The sequence below is a fragment of the Marmota monax genome, unplaced genomic scaffold, assembly GCF_021218885.2.
Source record: "Marmota monax isolate L192 unplaced genomic scaffold, Marmota_monax_Labrador192_F-V1.1 WCK01_AAM20220418_F8-fsc00048, whole genome shotgun sequence".
Lineage (NCBI taxonomy): Eukaryota > Metazoa > Chordata > Mammalia > Rodentia > Sciuridae > Marmota > Marmota monax.
Genome location: NW_026694895.1, coordinates 703,678 through 722,182, shown reverse-complemented (window position 1 = coordinate 722,182; position 18,505 = coordinate 703,678). Strand labels below are relative to the sequence as shown.

Genomic DNA, 18,505 nt, shown 5'->3' with positions numbered 1-18,505 from the left:
TTGCTCTTTGAACTGTAGGAGCACCAATAGAATAACATCAATTTGAAACCCTCCAGAGCCTCTGGGATTACAGGTGTGCCACTTTAACTACTAACCTCAACTGTGTGCTCACACCACTGCAGTAGCAGAGTGTTGCCAATTGAAGGAAGGACTGTGGGTGGGACAGTTGTTCTCATCAGGTTTCTCTGGAATAGTGCCCTAAACTTGAAGGATAATTTTTCTGCCTGTAACATCAGGGAACTGCTTGTCTAATTATTAGCTCAAATAAGAAGACGAACTAAACAGTCTAAGAAGGACTCAGGAAACATATTGGGGACACTACATAATGGTTTATGTTGGGCTCTCCTACTTTTTATTTTGCTTTCAGGTACTCTACTGCTCATTTTGGGAATCTTTGCTCATTTCTTTTATTAGAAGGTTATCATTTTATAATATACTTTGAACACACTTTTAGGTAGCTAAAATTGGATTTCAATAGTTTTGAGAACCCTGTTGCCTAGTAAAAAATGGGAAAAAGTGGGACTAGGGACGAGAAATAGTTATTTTTAAGTTATTAGCAAATTCTCATTTTTCTAGGGGTGAAATTTTGAATTCACTTGTTTTATTGCATCATTAGCTCTTTGATGCCTTTTAAATTGGTGTATTATAATTACACAAAACAGTGGGGTTTGTTGTTGTATATTCCTACATGCACACAGTAGAACAATATAATTTGGTCAACATTTCCCCCCAGTTCTCCCCTCCCTCCTCTCTCCTCCTGATCTTCTTCCTCGACTGAATTTACTTTTTAATTGGTATTGTGGATTTAACCCAGACACGCTTTACTGAGCCACATCCCCAGCCCTTTTTGTTTTTTATTTTTTACTTTGAGACAGGGTCTCATTAAGTTGCTTAGGGCCTCACTAAGTTGTAGAGGCAGGTCTTGAACTTTCCATCCTCCAGTCTCAGCCTCCAGAGCCTCTGGGATTACAGGTGTACCACTGTTCCCGGCTCTACTGGCTTTTCTTTTAAGAATAGCTTGCTCCTTTACTTCCTCTCCTTGATTCACAGACCTATGTATTTGATTATAGGGAAGATACCACATATAATGGTCTCTAATTCAAAGTATACACTGCACCCTGTAAGAGACAATTCCAACTTTCACATGGTTGTTTCCCAGTTGACACAGTAACTGAGTTTTTAGTAAGCCATTCTAGCTTTGAAATAACCCAGCCATTTCAGAGAGATGGGTTATGTGCACAACATAAGTTATGGGCATTTCACCCATTGCTGAAGAAACCCTCACCTAGGGAAGATTCCTTTTATAAAGGAGTGCCCATTGCCCTTAAGGCTCACCATCATCACCCCTTTTACAAGTGGACCCTTGAATAGGGTCAACTCTCAGCAAGTTCCAGGTGCATAATATACACTATGCTCTAGGAAGAAATAACTTGCCTAATTTCAAAGCCTTGATAATAATATTCAGCAATAGAAACCTGGGGAGCTTTTCAAGGATATTTGTCCAAAAAGGATATAACATTAGTTTTGGCTTAATTCATTGATTTGGGTAGGCTTCCTGGGGAATCTGGATTTAATGTGTAAGTTCCATATTAATTAACCCTTTACTAAAACCTGGATTCAAGGGTGGCTTATAATCCATGAGGATGGTATGCCAGAACTTTTCTGATATGATGTGGAGAAAGAAATCCACAGAAAATCCACAAGAAGTCCACAGGCATAACAATGTTGGACTGAGTTTATCAAGTGTAACCTAATGACCATCTTGCTACCTACCACTCCCCTAGAAGGCCCAGAAGACATTCTCTTAGCTGAGATATTGACAAGTCCACTAGTGAAGGGCACACCTGCATCCTTGAAATGCTTCATGATTTTTGCTCTTTGAAGTCCACATGTGATTGTCAGGGTGCTGCCCATGCAGATGGGCTCCCCGGTTGGATTATGAAGTATCTTGGTGTAGTTATTGTGTCTTATTAGAGTATTGAGTTTCTTGCAACTGCATATTGATTTTTTCAACAAATTTGAACAACTTTTAGCCATTATTTCCATAGACTTTTTCTTTTTGCAGCAATTATTAGTTTGCAGCAATTTATTATTTTGATACAAGATCTTCCCAAGTTGGCTAGACTGGCCTTGAACTTGTGATCCTCCTGCCTCAGCCTCCTGAGTAGTTGGGATTACAGGTGTGTGTTACACTTCCCAATTTTTTTTTTTTTTTGGTAGGGAAATCTGCAGGTCTATTTTATTTCCACTAGAAAAATATTATAATCTATGTAAAATTTTGGTCCACTGTTTTTCTCCTTTACTTCTACAATTCAAGATTGAACATTTACTCAAGTAAAAGCAGAATCACACATCGAATTAAATATTCACATCATGAAATTAATAGGATTTAATTGAATCAGGTTTGCTTTTTAGTATTTTTCAGGAACAATAACTCCTTTTTCTTACATGTTATTTTGAGTGATGATCTAATGAATGTCTCTTATCTCACATTCAGCAATGAGTGTACATAAGTGTAATTTGCAGCATCAGTAACTAGATTCATTATCTAATATTTATGTCAGATCCCTTTCTGCTATGGTGTTCCCACAGTAACCTCAGATATTTTAGTCACATGTACACTTTCCAATGTCAATTGTAAAAATCAAGATGTTAATTTAAAGAAACGATGATAACAGCACTGTGCCCACTTGTAGTCATGCTGTTGTGAGAGGACCTCGGACAGTTACTGCTTCAATCTCAGCACCCTCCTTTGGGTAAAGCAGCAGCATGGTAAGCAGCCTTAGCAGGAAAATTACTCTCAAAATACTGTTTGTAAATCCCATTGACAGTATTGAAATCATTTATGTTAGCCAGCAAAATAGTGGCTTTGACCACATTAGTGAACTCACAGACTGCAGCTTTCAGAATTTTACCTATCTTTGTAAGAACTTGTTTAGCTTTTGCTGCTACCTCTCCTGGCACAAGGTGTTCTGCTTGAAGAGTCGATGCCTGTCTGTTCAGAGATGTAAATGATCCTGTTGACTAACACTGTTTGACTATAGGGACCAGTGGACCCTGGGGCTTTTGTGATGCTGAAAACCTTTTTGATCAGGTAAGACATGGCTAGACCTTCTTTCTGGAGAGGTCAGTTGGGGGTGGGCTCTCTGGGTATTATGCTCAACTATTTTTTAAAAAAGATTTTTTCTCTCCTCTCTTCTCCTTCTTCTTGGGCCCTACATCTACATGAATAGTAGGCTGTTTGAGGTTGTTCTGAAGCTCACTGTTTGTTTTTTTCTTTTTCTCTGTTTCATTTTGAAAAGTTTCTATTGATGTGTCTTCAAATTCACTAATGCTTTCTTCCACAATGTCTAATCTAATGTTAATACCATTTAGTGTATTTTTCATCTCATGTACCATGTTGCACTTTTCAACCTTAGAAGTTTGATTCGAATCTTTTTTATATCACCATCTATGTCTTTCCCTACCATACTAATGATTTCTTCTACTTTCAACACATGGATTATAATTATAATACCTGTTTTAATGATCATGATTCTATTATCTGTATCATTATGAGTCAATTTTAGTTGATTTTCTTCATCTTTTTAGGTTATATTTTTGTATGTCTGGTAATTTTTTTTGAATGCCAATAGTTGTGAACTCTACATTTTTAGGTGCTGCATATGCTTTAATTTCTTTGCATGTACTTAATATTTGTTCTAGAATATAGTTAATTTCCTTGGATACATTTGATTGTTTCAAGCCCTGTTTTAAGTTTTGTTATGCAGGTTAACAAAGTCTAGGTCTGATTTTTTTCCCCTATTACTAATATACTATATTTCTGAGTACTCTCCTGGTTCCCCTGTATTATTACAAGGTTTTTTCATACCAGTTGGTGGGTTCACCAAATATTTCTGAATCTCTGTGAGCTCTGAAGATTGTCCCACCCACTCCTTTTGAGTGGTTGAATAGAAAAATAACAAACTCATTTTCTCCTATATTCTCACATCACTTATGGTATCTGATACCAAGGCAAGCAGTTAGTTCTGTAGTGGACACTTGCTGGATGCCTTCCAATTCAATCTTGAGAATATCTACATGAGATAGTGTCAGATCCCACAGGTTGAGGGTTCATTCTCATAGGACTTCTCCCCACTTTCAGCATCAACCACAAGCTCCAGATTGCTTCACCTGTGCTTCTGAAGGACTGGCTATAATTCAGGGTTCCCATAACCCCCACCTTGGGTTCAATTAATTTGCTAAATAAGCTCATAAAACTCAGGGAAATACCCTTACCAGTTTATTGTAAAAGATACTGCAAAGCATACAAGTAAAGAAATGCTAGGCCAAGCGATATAGAGAGAGGCAAGGGGTTCCCATGCCCTCTCTGGGTGCCCTCACCCTCTAGGAACCTCCATGTGTCCAGCAATCCAGAAGATCTCTGAACGCTGTTCTTTTGGACTTTTATGGAAGCTTCATCACACAGGTATGAGTTTACATTTTTAGGTGCTGCATATGCTTTAATTTCTTTGCATGTACTTAATATTTGTTCTAGAATATAGTTAATTTCCTTGGAAACATTTGATTGTTTCAATCCCTGTTTTAACCACTGATCATTGGTGATCCATTCAACCTTCAGCCACTCTCATCTTCCCAGAGGTTGGGGGGTGGGTTAGAGCCAAAAGCCCCAATTCACTAATTCAGCCTTGGTCTTGACCAGTCCCTATCCTGGAGTTACCTGGGAGATGCCAGTCATTAGTCAATTACCACTCATCACTTTAAAGATTCCAAAACACAAGAATGAAAACCAAATAAATTTATATTTCACAATATCACAGTAGTTCTTTTTTTTTTCCTCCACAGTGGTTCTTTTCCCAGTCTTGGGTAGTTCCCCCCCCTCCCCCCGGATGCATGTGCTGATCACTGCTCAGCTGAAGAATCTCTGTAAGTAAGCCTCAATATATTTACAGGATTTTAAAAATTAAAAGTGACAGAAACCCAACTTAAATTAGATTTTTTTTTAAAAAGGCATTTGTTGATTCACAAGATTAAAATCCTAGAACAGAACTGACTTGAGAGGTAGTGGAAGCAAGAGCAAATGAGGTCATCTCTCTTGTTCCTTTTCCATCTATCTCTTGTCTCTGTCTTTCTCTGGTTGATATTGTGTGAGTTGTTACAGGAGATGGCTTCTTCCAAGCAGAGGGTGAGGTGGCCCCAGCTAGTGGTGGCTCACATCACCATCCTTACAGGTCTTTCCTTATGTCTTTTCCTTATGTCCATTTTGAATCTCAAGAGGGACTCATTGGCCTCTTTGGGTGACATGTCCCTCTCTGAAGTAAACATTGTGTGTGGGATAGGGGGAGTGCTGATGTGCAAGGCCAGGACTACCCCTACTTAAAATATTCAAATGAATTCCTTGCAGGAGAGAACAGTCTTATCACTGAAAGATGTTAAGGGAGGAATGTTGGGGAGGAAAAACAGCAATAATCAACACATCCAGCTTCTTTATCTGTATGTTGGTTAAATAATCTAAAATGTGATAACATTGTAGGTGTCTGGAATATAATAAGCATAGCAAGTGTTATGGTATTAGCAATCATCCAACCTTAGTACTTCCAGTTGTCAGTAAATTCTTCCACTTCTCTGTATCACTTACACTCAGTAAAGAACTTTCTCCTGTGTCTGTGCCAAGAATTGCTTGAATTCCTACCTGTGGGCCTCAGTTTCTAGGTAACTGGGTTCCTGATCGTTCACCATTGCAATTTCTCAAATATACCTGCTTCTGCTTTGCCTAAGCAGAGATCTTATGTAAGCATCAAATTAGCCACAGGAAACAGATGGTCCACTTGAATTGGGTAATTTGAAGAGAGTTTAATAAAGGGATTATTTATAAAGGTGTTGTCAGGTTAGAGGGAAATCACAAGGGATAGTGCAATACCCCGAGCTGTTGAAAGAGTACTGTTGTTGCACAAGGTTTGATGGGACAAAGGACAGAATGGTGACTGGAGTTGGAAAGAGAGGGATACCTGGAAGAAACTGAGAAATCCTGTTCACCTGTATTACCTCACAAAGAAGGCTATCGTGGGTAAATACCCTGGCCTCCTAACCTCACCACCTACCTTCTTCCTGATTTCCATTGCTCCCCCATTGGTTGAATTCAGTGGGAAGCCATAGGCTGAAGGAGCCTGTTGAACAACCCAAAAGTCTGCCCCTTTCCTGGGGCACAGAGAAAGTTGAGAAAGAGAAAAGTCTAGAACAAATGGGAAGCATTCAGCATCCTGAACTGAGTTTAGATGCTTTTTCCCAGGGTAAAACAACTTATTCTTGTCTGTTCAGAATTTCCCTGCTCTTGATGTGGGGAACTCTGAATTTCTACAGCCTGGAAGGGGAAAGGTCGCTGCCAGTGTCTATTATTTAATGAAGCAAAATGCTGGTTGCAAGTGCCTGGGAATTTGCAACCTCATAACAGGAGGTCTTGTTCTTTAGTTGTGTCTCTTGAGTGGATCCTAAATCAAACCATTTCTTGAAGGAGACAGCTTTACTACTGGGCAACTGGAAAGAATTAGCACCGAGAAAGGAGAGCTTATTACCTTATGTGGTCAGGGGAGGAGGCAACTTGGCTGACTTGGAAGACTGGTCTGTCGACATGTTCCACAGATACCGAGTTCACCTCATGTTTAAAATGTTTAGGATGGAAGCCAAGGATGGAGAGCAGGGGGAGTGAAAAATGCATAGCAATGAAAGGGGGACTCGGTGAGGTGAACACAGATTGGTGCAAAATATAGACAGATAAGAGAGGAGACAAGGGTTGAGGTGCCCGATGGCAAAGTGGAAAGTGAGAAGTGCTAGAGAAAAACTTTCAACCTGGGAGCCACAGGCAATCCTGTGGTAGAGAGAAAGAGCAGACTTTAGTTCAGCTTTGGCAGTGGCAGATGAACAGGGTCCAAGCAGCTGCTGATTAATACAGTTGTAGGAGAATGCAGGCCTGGCTGGGATATCGGCTCTTTGTTTTGAATCCTGATTTTTTTTTTTTTTCCCTGAAACACCTTGGAAGCCACTTAGCCAAAGCAAGTGAGGAAAAGAGAAAGCCAGGCTGTCTGGCAGGCCTGCAGAGCAGGGGACTTGCTGAGCTACTCGATGGGTGATTTCAGACCAGCACTTCAGGCGGTGATCCCAGTGGAGGCCTGCGTATTTGGGATATATTACTTAATATTTCAAAGGAAAATCACAACCCAAGTGGCCCTGGCTTTAGCGCATGCTTATCTTCACCGCCTTTGTCTTTTAGAGATCAACGCTCTGCCGCTGTGTTGCTATTGTAAGGATGGAAAAAATAGAACCATTTTAATGTTGTGCTGTTTGCCTTTCCCGACAGTTAAGGAGCAGCCCATTATTAGCTGGCAACACTGTTGTGACATCAGTGGTGACTTTGCTGCTTGGGATTCAGCTCATGAAATAGCTGCCTCCCTGGTATAATTTTTTAATTTCTTTTTCCTTTTTTTTTTCTTTCCATCTCTCATGTTTCATTCTGAGACATATAATTGGCTAAAGGGCTATCTATGCTTTTGGTCTAACTGTTGGTCCTTTTAAGAATGGGCTGATAGAGCTACTAACATAACTACTAGAGCTACGTTAAGTTTGATGCAGTTCAAGCTTCTGGAGTCCTAGGAGACACTTTCTTATGGTAGTCCCTGAATGACAAGTGAGCTGTCTTTGCTGGAGATGGGCAGGGAGTGGTAGGGATTTATTTCCCACGGTTGTCAGGAGGTCCTGGCATGGGGGAAGGAGAGCCTCTGAGCTGGTCTGGGGCACCAGAGTCTGAACAGGGAGACCAACAGGTCTGATATGCAGAGTTGCAGACTAGAAGGTGGGGAAGGACAGTCTGCCAAGATGAGGACAGTAGAGGCAACAGGAAATGCATTATATACAATAAGTAAAAATATCTAGGATAATCAGAGCCAGGCTTCTCATTATTATTGGTGATGAAAAAATATAGGTAAAAAGAGAAAAAATGCAAACTTAATGGCATAGGATTACTGCAGATATTGATGAAGTCTTATATTTTTCAATATGTGGAGTTGGAGTAAAATATAGATGTGAAATAACACACTTGGGGCTAGGGCTGGGGCTCAGTGGTAGCACAGTTGCCTAGGATGTGTGAGGCACTGGGTTTGATTCTCAGCACTGCATATAAATAAATAAAATAAAGGCCTATCACCAACTAAAAAAATATTTTAAAAATATACACACTTATGTGCATGTGTATGTATCTGTGTGTGTGTGTGTGTGTGTGTGTGTGTGTGTATGTGGTATTGGGATTTGAACCCAGAGGGTCTCTACCACTGAGTCAAACCTAAGTGTCCAGGACTGCTCTTGAACTTGAGATCATCCTACTTCAGCATCCAAAGTCTCTGTGATTAAAAGTGTGTGTCACTATACCCAGTGTGTGTATATGCTTTGTGATCTAAGTTCCAGATTGATGCAAAATTTTAAAAAATTTAATATGATGGTAATGCTATTATTGAAATGAGGACATAGCACTGACAACATAGTGTTAAAAAAATTAGATGAGGTCATTCATGCAGCAGGTATAATATAGTGCCTGGCACAGTAAGCTCTCAATAATGATTATTATTACCCTTTGGAAGAAGAGCCTAACACGAACACCATACTGCATCTTGTTGTTATTGTTTTCACTAAAAATATATTTTGGAGATCTTCTCATAATGGTGCATACTTCGCTTTTTAAAATTAATAAATCTAACTGTGTTCTTTACTATATTACTTTTATAATTAGAAAAAGAAAAGAACCCCAATAATTGTAGGGAGATAATCTGCGTTAGTATGTCATCTGCCGATGACTCATAATTTAATTAATTCTTGTTGCTAATGGAAACCTCTGGTTGAATAAGGCATGGTTGTATTTTAATAGCAGCACTTTGGTGGAGAGAATAAGAAACTATAACCAACACCAAATCTATGGACCTAGGGATATTCACACTAATTTTTCCTACTTTTATAAAGCTCTGTATTAAAATACTAACTAAGGGAAGCAGCTGTTAAACTTCATTTCTTCCTTCTAACAAAAATCCCTATTTAAGGTCTGCTGTGACCAGACTCTACTCACTGGGGTAGGGAGGCAGTCATGAGCAAAACAGCCCTGCCCTCCTGGAGCTCCCTAATCCTAGCGGTGGGGGCACAGGAAATAAACATCACAGCTATTCCTTTTCATCATGGAGAAGCGTAATGTGATAATTGTTTGGTTGGTGCCTTATTAGTCATTTGACTTTTAGTAACCTTTTGAGTCTTGGTTTCCATACATCGAAAATAGAGATCATAATAAATATCTTATGAGGATGTTGTAATCAAATATGTAAAATGACTGGCATAAAGCCAACCCCTTAGCAGGTGTACTTGCTAAACAGAAGCCACTATTATATGTAAATTGTACAGCTTTGGGTTCTTGTTTTTGAGACTATGTACAAAGGGTTGCTTTGATTTCTAGTGAAGTTGTTTTCTTTCCCAGGTTGGGTGTGTCAATGGGCACCCTGGGTATACCTTATCATCCTGTGCTGAGACCATTAGTCACTTTGTCTTTACTATCCTTTTATCATCTCCCACCAATAGGAATAGGAAGTCCATCCTTCTCCTGGGTTCCCTCTAGAAGGAACCCCAAGAAACCTGTCATGATCTCTTGTCACCTACCTTGCATCTCACACTTTGAATAGTTTCTCTGCACTGTACTGTAATTGAGTTTTCCAAGAAGCTTTTCCCAGAGCCCAGGGCTTTCACTAAGCTCTCCAAAGCTCACACATCCAGACCTGGCCTTGTTGGCCATGCTATATATTTCAGCTTTTATCCAGAGAACACTGGATAGGGAAAGGTTTTTTTGTACCGGGGATTGAACTCAGGGGCACTCGACCACTGAGTCACATCCCCAGCCCTATTTTGATTTTTACTTAGAGATAGGGTCTCACTGAGTTGCTTAGTGCCTTTCTTTGCCGAGGCTGGCTTTGAACTTCCGGATTCTCCTGCCTTAGGCTCCCGAGCCGCTGGGATTACAGGCGTGTGCCGCTTCACCCATCCAATAGAAAGGTTTTAATAGGGAGAACTACTTGACTTCCTTTATATTGTAAATGGAATCCTCAGGTTGTTCTGTAAAAATGGGGTAGAAGGGTCAAAAGAGAAAGCTGGGAGATGGGGAGGGTCCAGCGGTCACCTCGAGGGCAATAGCAGAAACTGGTCAGGATGGTAGAGAGGAGAAGGAAACAAGCTTGAGTTCTATCTGTTTGGAGCCAGAATTGATAGAACTTGTTGGTGAATTCAGTGGAACAGTAAGAAGGAGTAGGGAAGTTTTCAATTGGAACATTTGGGTGGATTTATATGGCTGTACCATTTACTAAAAATGAGAAAGATCGTGATATTAAAACTCTACTAAGTGCTACAAGATCCAAGTTGAGTGTTTGACTCTACAGGGACCAGTGGGTACTCTTGGGGTTTATATATAACCCTAACCAAACTTCAGGGTCCCAGCTCAGTCTCTGAAGGTCTGTGCATGGCCAAGACCACTTCAAACTCCACTCACAGAGCTTCTAGTCCTCTGCAAACCTTACTCCCTTGCCAAACCCATTGGTCTTCTTGGACCACAGAAGTTTCTTTCCTTCTCTAGACATGCTCATCTTCCACCTCTGTGTGATTGAGGGTGGAAAAAGCATCCTTCCTGCAGAGAATGGCCTCTATCACATGTCCTGTAAAAACAATTACCACCCCCCTCCCTCTCAAAAAACTCCAAGTATACTTCCCAAAGTCTGGGTTCTTCAATCATAAAGTATGGAAAGTGATAGAGAGTTCAGTTTACAAACAACAGTTTATCATTCCTCCGAAAAAAGTTTTCTTGAATTCCTCAAGAGCACAGACTGGTTAAAAAGCCCATGATCTCATTAAGAAGCAAGTACTTCAACATACTTAATACCTTCAAGAATGTAGCCTCTACACTCAGAGGTATGGAAAATTTACTGTCTTCCCCAAGAACAAAAACCTAAGTTTTTATAAACAAAGGGTCATTCACATGAATAAAAAATAAGAACAACTTCGAAGTCATTGGGCAATCAAGCTAACAGCCTACAGTGGATGCCCTCCTATGTGTACCTAAGGAAGCCTTTCTGTAGAATGAGCTCCTGTTCCCACTCTCACTCCAAAAGTCTGCGGTCAGATAACTGAGTCTTCTTCTGAAGTGACACCAGGTTTGCTGTCCAGCACAACTCCTGCAAATGACTTGATCCAGAGCAACATATCCTAAGACAAGAGAGGGATAGGCAGACATTCCTGGGAAACAGGTTGAAGTACACAGGATCTTAGTGTACGAAAAGCCATCACTCGGTTCTCTTAGCCCTGCTTCTTTCATCTCCCTGACTTTGACATCTGTGAAGCACTCTTGTTTCCCTCTCTGAAAAGCTGATGCTTCAGAGTAGGAATAATAGTGAGTAGGAATAACAGCTCATAGCCTTTGTTAATTCCTTTCTGTGAAGCAGCGGACAATATGTTAAGCACCCTACATACACGCTCTCATAGACTTGGGATAATTGGGCCAGGTAGTAAAGTCACTGTACTCATTTTACACAGGAAAACATCCAAGGGTGGGAGATGAAGCCCTTTGCTTCAGGCGACCTATTTGGTGTCCGAGTCTCAGGATTTGGTGACTTCTTTCTGCTTTGCGCTCCCTTTTCATGTTTCTCCTGGCATGTGCTTCCTGTTACCAGCCTCTTCATTCAGCTAACTTCCCCACAACAGATTGATCTTGCCAAGTTCTCAGGTGCCCCGAGGGTTCCCTGGCAACACTTGCTCTAGTCTTCAGCCGTCCTTGAAAGCGCTCTCTGCTGCCGCCACCTGGCAAGCTTGAGCATCGATTGGTTTCCTTGGTAGTACACATTTGCCTGGAAGAAAAGCTTGGATTTCCCTCCGACCTCTATTTTAATAATCAGATGTTTAGTTATTACCATTTAATTTAAAATAAGAGTGATCAAATATCGAGCTCAGGATCTAAGAATGCACTGAAGCTCTCAAAAATGGACATAAAAAATGTAAATTTAACTTGTAATTGGATACATGGGTCCCCCAGAGAAGTTAATGGGAAGAATAGATGTTTCAAATTCAAAATCCTCTGAGGCTTTTGCAATAGATAAGAAATTTTGATATTTTTCAAAGTACTTTGTGTGTCTTTAGTGTATTTCTTCTTTACAAATATATTTGTTCGTGAAACTTTGCCAGCGTGCTTCAGGAAAGCCAGTATAAAATGCTAAGTTTATAGTTTTGAGAAAGCCATTAATTCTTAGCTTATTAGAAATAAGTCCATGAGAGGTCGGTAATAGTATTTTGGAAAGTTAAATTATTTATTTGATTCTCTTGTGTGTCAAGCATCCAGTATTCAGAACATGTTTGACAAATTCTAAGGAGAACTTAAATAGCTTTTATAAGTTATGGATTGTGTTGGGGGGGAAGAATATTATTTGACTTGGGTTAACCCTGGAATTTTTCTTAAATACACAGTTGTTTGAAATAAATAAACAATAAAATACTGTACTACTACAATGAAATGGGTATCCTGTTCCTCACAGCTAATGCCTTTCTAAACATTTGGCTTTCTTACCGTACGATTAACACTGTTATTTCCAGGCCAATCAATAGGCACAACTCCAAGATTAAGAGCAATTTGGATCATTATTCTCCTTTCATTACATATTCATTATTTTCTGTTTGAATAAGACCCATAATCAGTGTTATTTACCAATCTTTATGGTGAAACTTTAAACCACTGATTGTTCCTATCTTTGCAGGTATTAAATGCCATTTCAAATAGCCTTTCAATAATTCTGCAGTTGCTAATGAAGTCCATTTTTCCAGATTTTTCAGTTCACTGAAGGAACATTGAACCCCAAGAGTCTTTAAAAAGTATTTGTTGTTTAATTGGAGGCAGCTGTTCCTAAAGTTCCTAAGTGTATAAAAGTGCTTTCCCCCCCTTCTTTAATAGCTTTTTATCACAGTTTAAGAGTTAGACTTAAAATATATACAAAGTTTGTATGAAGGTCCCCTGAAATTCTTTGATACTGAAAATATTAAATATTATAACTAACATGCAAGAAATTACAGGACAACACCCTTTAATTTTGGATTTAATTACTCAATCCTAAAAAAATATATATTCTCTTGTTCCTTTGGGTAAATTTTTTCAACAAAAGTTCTTGGTTTATTTTAGTTAATTCTAACGCATGTACATTTTGTATTACTTGAATGCAACATTTTTTTCCCGCCTTGTCCTTGAATTCTTTCCAAGTATCATTAAGTATTGGATACATACGGTAATAGCAGATTTAGTTAAATGTCACTATTAATACATCTTATAACCTTTAACATTCTGTACGAGAAATTTCAGAAAGAAGCCCTTACATGGAGATCCAATGTCCAGAATAACAAGAGCCAAACATAATGATTTTACAGTTGAAGGATAGCCAAGATGCACATTTTCTGAGTGTGGTTTTACTGGGAGTCTGTATGCAGATAAAATATGGCTTTTAAGAACAAAATCTTCATGGAAAAGGCCTTTATTGTCATAGCACTGGGCTGACTTTCAAGCCAAGGTCAAAGTACTTTCTGCAGTTCTATTTTTGGGTTTCCCATTTCTCAACAGGACGTTCCCAATTTTGAGTTAGTGCTACAAGATGAAGACACAGACCGACTGGTGCCTTGGAAGGAGCAGGAGTGCCTCCTTTTGTGGCTTCCTCTGCAACCATTGCAGACTCTATGCTCTGTGCATCTCTTCTGAGATTGGCATTTGCGACCCGCCATCTTGGTTGGTCACCTGCCTCCAGCAAACAGTATGGTCTCTGAGAAGGCAAAGGCATACCTAGGCTTCATTCTCCTCTTGCTTCTTTCGGATTTTTCTAAGAGAGTGGCCACCTTATGTTATTGTTAATTTCTTGGTACCAGGGATGATTGAACCCAGGGATGCTTAACCCCTAAGCCACATCCCTAGCCCTCTTTACTTTTTATTTTAAGACAGGGTCTCACTAAGTTGCTTAGGGCCTCACTAAGTTACTAAGTTGCTGAAGCAACTTTGAACTTGAGATCCTCCTGTGTCAGCCTCCAGAGTCACTGGGATTATAGACCTGTGCCACTGAGCAGCCATATTGTGGTTATTAACCATGCATTATCGAGATTTTCAAACTGTAAACCTGAAGAAAAAAAATAGTGAGGACAAAGTGGTTTAATTCAGATTGGCGGGGTGGTGGGGTGGTTGAAAGGGAAGATCCAGAAATCAAAAGCGAATTGATCAAAAATAGCAAATGCTATTCTTTGTTTGAAATTGAATACAGAGGTAACTGAAGTCTGTAAATACATAAGTAAATATCTTTCAATTTTATTTTATGGAACAATAAAACTTAAAAAAATGGGAGAAAGAAAAGCAAGCAAACTTGATGTAGTAGAATCTCTAAGGAGAAAATATCTCTTGACGTAACTACGCATTATTTTCTCAAGAATTAATCACTAGATTGTTAAGAAGAGTAATCTCTGAATTTTTAAAGGCAGCACTTTGCGGGGAGCATAGGAAAAATGGAGGAAGTTTGATTGGGCAAAGGGAAGGGAGTGGGGTATGGGGGCAGGAAAGATGGTGAAATGAGATGGACATCACTACCCTAGGTACATGTATGACTGCACATATGCGATGCTACATCTTGTACAATCAAAGAAATGAAAAGTTGTGCTGCAATTGTGTACAATGAATCAAAATACATTCTGCTGTCATCTATACCTAATTAAAACAAATAAATAAATTACAAAAAATTTAGAAGCACATATATTATTAAAATATTTTCTTTTCTTTTTTTTAGTGAAAGAAGATGTAAATATTCTGCCCTTAATGTCAGAACATGTTGCATCTTCTTGCACTGCCAATAACTTCTATGTCCCTTGCGTAATAGCCCCATCTTGTGGCTATTTGTCAATTTTTTACTAAAGATATGTTGCATTTTCACAATGATGGGCATCAGTGAAATCCTGTCTTTTAATTTTCCTTACGTGCTGAATAAAATTAAGCAGGAAAGAAAAAAGGGCATGCATCAATTCATCCTAAAGGACCACAGATGGGCTAGGAGAAGAGATGATAGGTGTTCAATAATATTGGCTGCATTAACATTAAGTAAAGGGCAAGTTTTATTAATAGGAGGAGGGAGGGCCAGGAAGTGCCTACAGTGAGAGTACCATAGATCCCTTCTAATCGTGATAAGGCATTGGACCTCATATCTGTTGTTCCCTAGGCCTGGGAGACTTACCACTTAACAAAGAGCTTGGCAATGCCCAGTTTTTATTGTGGAGCACTCTTTATTTTCACATGGAAGAAATATAGTTGGAGCTAGCTTCATTAGAATAGGAAGGGAACAGCTCATGCAATCAAACAGCCAGAAGGACAGTGGAAGGGGTTGACCCAGGCAGATCTGAAGCAGGCATCTGAAGCTAGATGGACTTTCCTCATCCTGGGTCTCTGAGTGATTTTGTTCATTGTCTTGTGCTCTTCTCTGCTTCTTCTCTTTTCTTTATAGCTTCCAGGCGCACATCTGGACCCATAGCTCTCTAACTGGAAGAAAAGAGCCCTCTTGTCCAGCCAAAGTTTTGCAAAAAGTCATGGAAGAAGTCCATCTGGTTTCTTTGGGCCACACAACCCTACTTTGACAAATTGCAATGGCCAAGGGAGTGAGCTACATGAACTGGCTAAGCTTGGATAGGTTGTCCACTGTGGAGAAACAATCACTGTTGACAAGGATGTAGGTCTTGTGAAAAGAAGTTTCCATACAGAATACCTGTGTACAGGGAGGGAGAGAAGAAACCATTTATGTAAGGGAGAAGAATAGACTGACAAGACTGACTGAAACAAACAGCCTCTGTCCTTCCCCTCCTGTCTGTTTGGCACACCACCCAGCAAAGATTTGTTTAGTTAGTGAACAAATTTGTTTGGTTGGTGAACAAAGTTACAACCTCTTCTCCTCCTCTTCTTCTTCCTCCTGTTCCTCCTTTTTCAGCACTGGAGATTGAACAAAAGATTTTCCAAACGGAGAAAAGGATTGGTGAAAATGGTAGTGGGGTAGAGGGTGGAGGATGTGTGTGTGTGTGTGTGTGTGTGGGTGGGGGGGTTGTTTGCAATTCTCTGGAGCTGAAAAACTACAAGTTACCTTCCCTCTTAAATTGTGGGGCCTTTAGCCACCTGTGTTCCCCCTGGACCTCTGGAGCCTATGCTAAGAATCCTGGATTTTCTCTGTACAACTTAGGAAACATCTTTATCTTTTGGCATCTTCTTCTCATTTTGGGATTAGTGATGTGCCCATTCACTGAACACCCCTGTATTCTTGCTTGCATAGCCAGGCATATAGGACTTCGTCTCTTGACTTTGTTTTAAGAGTTTGATTCCTAATCACTCTGAGGGGGGAAAAGAAAGAAGATATAGCAAACACGAGAAAGTTTCAAACATTCAGTAATCATACTGAATTGTCTCCTCTTTTAAGATATTTGAAAGACACACAAGGGATTTTTTTTCCCCTTAAAACATTGCTTTGCTTTGATTTAAACACTGAGGCAACTTATGTTGTTAAAATTATTTAAATTCATATTTTGCTTTTCTCTTTAACATTTTGTTTTGAGCATTTTGTTTCTCAGATTTTGAAAATCTGCTCTTGAGACTTCATAATATTTTATAACTTATATAGCTATTACCATGCTGTTGAAATTTTTGTTACTTGCAATTTTTATTATTATAAATAATGAGTTTCACTGTGATATTTGGCCATTCCTTTTTTTTTCTTGAAAAAGACTACTGGAAATAGGATTATTAGATTAAAATGCCCAAGTCTTTTATCATAGATTTAGACTTTTCCTTCATTACTAAAACATTTTCTGGAAAATACTAAGAATACATGGAAGAAAATAAATGTACTTGATAAGATCACTGCACACAGATAGTAATTGCAACTATTTGGTTAGATATTTTTCTTTTAACCTGTACATGTACTTTGAACAAAAAGGTAAGTATAAAGGCACTTTAATAAATTTTATTCACTTAATATTCTTAAAATAACAATACTCATATCCAGTTAGCAATTTTAAATGGTGGTATCTTATGTAGTCTCTAACATGGAAGGATACTGTAATGAAAAATACCCGTTATTGAATATTTAGATTGTTTTTAATTTATGATATTTTTAATGAATTCTCTTTTTTTTTTTTAAAGTGGGAATTAAACCCAGAGACACTTTACCACAGAGTTACATCACCACCTCTTTTTATTTTTATTTTGAGACAGACTCTCAACATGTTGCTAAGGGCCTTGCTAAATTGCTGAGGCTAGTCTTGAAATTGCTATCCTCCTGTCTGGGCCTTTGAGCTGCTGGGATTACAGGCGTGCTATGCTATACCTGGCTGTTTTAATAGATTCTGATGCATAAATCTTGGTGCATATGTCCGACATGGACATGAGGTGACTATGTTTAAAGGAATGCTTTAAATATTTAGACCCATGGCATCTATTTGTGGTCTGTCCGTGCCCCCAGATCTTAGGGATCTGTTTGGCTGACAAGACTTAAATAATGTATTTAGTCCCAGGTGTGGAAAGGGATTAGTACAGTGAGAAGGCAGCACATCACCAAGACTCTTTCTCATTTTAGTAGAATGAAAACAAACACAATCTCAGATTGGGTAGCCAGCAGTGTAATTTGGGAAACTTGCTAGGAATAGATGTATTTGGAGAGGAAGAAATGAGATAGAATCCTGGATGGTGATAAGTGCTCAATAAATGTTAGAAAAAGAAGGGTTACATATCTGGACAAAAATGCCTTTGAATAGTGAGGGATGGGGAGCAATAGCACTTGCATATGAAGGAAAGCTTTATATGACAAGACAAGCCCCAGGGCTTTGTTTTATGTTGTTTATGTAGGAAAATCTCAGACAGGGCCTTCCCAAGAGACTGTCTCTGTTAGCCACTGTCTGCTCCTAGCTGTTACCAGGGCGGCCCCTTCCTCCCACTGCAGCAGAGACCTGCTTGCCTGACCAGGAAGAATTGAGCTGTTGAGAAACGAGCTGCCCACCTACTGTTAAATAATGCTCTGTCTCTAACATAGAATTTCCACTTAGGAAAATGTGCTGTGAACTTGGCTGCCGTATTTACTACGCATCTTCCTGACAAGCCTGTACTGCAGCTCCAGGGCCCAGCTCCAAATTGGCAAGTGGTCTCTGGAGACTTTGTGTCATCAGGAGCCAGACCCAAGTAGGAATGGGGTAGGGTTAGCAGCTAGTCTGCCAGGTGGCCTGGTGGAGTCAATGAGGAGACTTAAGCAGGAGAGCTCATCAGTGGATGATGGCCCTCCTGGAACATCTAGCCACGCGCACAGAGTCACTTAAGTAGCAGGAGTTCCCATCAGAATTAGGCTTTACTGCAGTATAGGCTGCAAGGCAGTAAGCTTTTGTTATGTGCTTTCTAGAATTCAGA

The 18,505-nt window shown here is 39.5% G+C and overlaps 1 long non-coding RNA gene and 1 pseudogene across 1 annotated transcript in view; one reads left to right on the top strand and one right to left on the bottom strand.

The window, feature by feature from the left end:
• Positions 1 to 2,696: 2,696 nt before the first annotated feature.
• Positions 2,697 to 3,103, bottom strand: LOC124080826 (2-iminobutanoate/2-iminopropanoate deaminase-like; annotated as a pseudogene).
• Positions 3,104 to 3,136: 33 nt separating this feature from the next.
• The window catches only part of LOC124080827 (uncharacterized), a 30,373-nt gene continuing 15,004 nt past the window's right edge, over positions 3,137 to 18,505 (top strand). Inside the window, exons 1-2 of the long non-coding RNA XR_006847863.2 lie at positions 3,137 to 4,468; positions 4,846 to 4,926. This is a non-coding gene — a long non-coding RNA (uncharacterized LOC124080827). The remainder of the gene's footprint in view (positions 4,469 to 4,845; positions 4,927 to 18,505) is intronic.